This window comes from Priapulus caudatus, unplaced genomic scaffold (genome assembly GCF_000485595.1).
Source record: "Priapulus caudatus unplaced genomic scaffold, Priapulus_caudatus-5.0.1 Scaffold449, whole genome shotgun sequence".
In the NCBI taxonomy this organism is placed as follows: Eukaryota; Metazoa; Priapulida; class Priapulimorpha; order Priapulimorphida; family Priapulidae; genus Priapulus; species Priapulus caudatus.
In genome coordinates, this window is record NW_014577510.1 from 51,156 (window position 1) to 51,781 (window position 626).

Here is a 626-nt window from a genome sequence, read left to right on the forward strand (position 1 = left end):
AGAAATGAAAGCGCAAGGGAAACAGTGAAAGAGCGGTAGAAAAACGGATTGCTGCACAGAGGGACGATGAAGCCGAGGGAAGGACCGGAGATGAAGTATAAAGTTTTGCAGCGGACCACAGTCCATACACACTACACAGCCCTACAACCATTTTTAAAATGGCAGTATCATACAAAATATAACTCCTTTAGTGAGAAGTATTGCGCATGCGCTAACACACTAACAGTTAGTCAGATTGTGTACATGACTGGTATAAACAGTGGAGACACTGACATGCAAGATCTTCTTTCTATTTCTTGAAGTGAGGTCTAAATAAATAGGGGAAAATACGAGAAAATCTTCAGGAGCTATATTGTAGTTATGCGTTAAAAAATTCTAACCAAAAGTGCATAAAACATGCCCATTCTTTGATGTGCTTATCAGCTGGACTAAAGTCTATAACAGTTATTTTGAGCTACTAAATTAACAAGAAATAAAAATACGTTTGATTAGTAACATTAGTAAATTGACGAATATTCAATAATCGAAATGGTAAGAACATTAAAACAATGTTCCCTACATGCTCGCGGGCGGGAAGGAAGTAGGTGTTGCGCGCGGTGCGAAGGCGTAACGGTGCGAGCGTAGTG